Here is a 603-nt window from a genome sequence, read left to right as displayed (position 1 = left end):
CAAGACCTAGATACTTCCCGTCCCCGTCACTAATAATACACAAACTATCTTTCCCCGAGCCATAATGTCTTCCTTGTCCTTCCCTACAACCGAGATAAGGTAATTTATTGGTACCCACATATCACTTACCGGATAAGATTAAGCTCACTATTGCTAAAGTAGAGAAGACAAAAGTTCCAATGACTCAGGGTAACCTTTTGTAATAGAAACTAAAGAGACTCAAACCAAACCCTCCCCCATTCAAAAAGGTGAATACCAAGTCCATAATTCTTCCTCAAAAAATATCACCCAAAAAGTACAGTACCTCAACTACCATCCCTCTTACAGTCGTCGTTACCTAAGGAACGTTTCGTTAGAAGTACGCGAGCAGTAGACGGAACCTAAGGAAAGATGTGACTGGATCCTTAGCGGGGTTGTTTTCAAAGATTAAAAGGTTTAAAGAGTTTAGAAGTTGTGAGCAAATAACGTGTCATGAGCAGTCTAGTTTTTTTACTTATTATTACGCGCTAAAAGTTAAAAAAAAAATGTAGTTTTTAGCTTTTTACTAGGTGTAGTCTTCTCTAAATAGTTACATTCGGTTTGCTTATTAACCACTAAGTATAG

Source organism: Diaphorina citri, unplaced genomic scaffold, assembly GCF_000475195.1.
Source record: "Diaphorina citri unplaced genomic scaffold, Diaci psyllid genome assembly version 1.1 scaffold299, whole genome shotgun sequence".
Lineage (NCBI taxonomy): Eukaryota > Metazoa > Arthropoda > Insecta > Hemiptera > Psyllidae > Diaphorina > Diaphorina citri.
Note: the sequence above shows the minus strand (reverse complement) of the source record.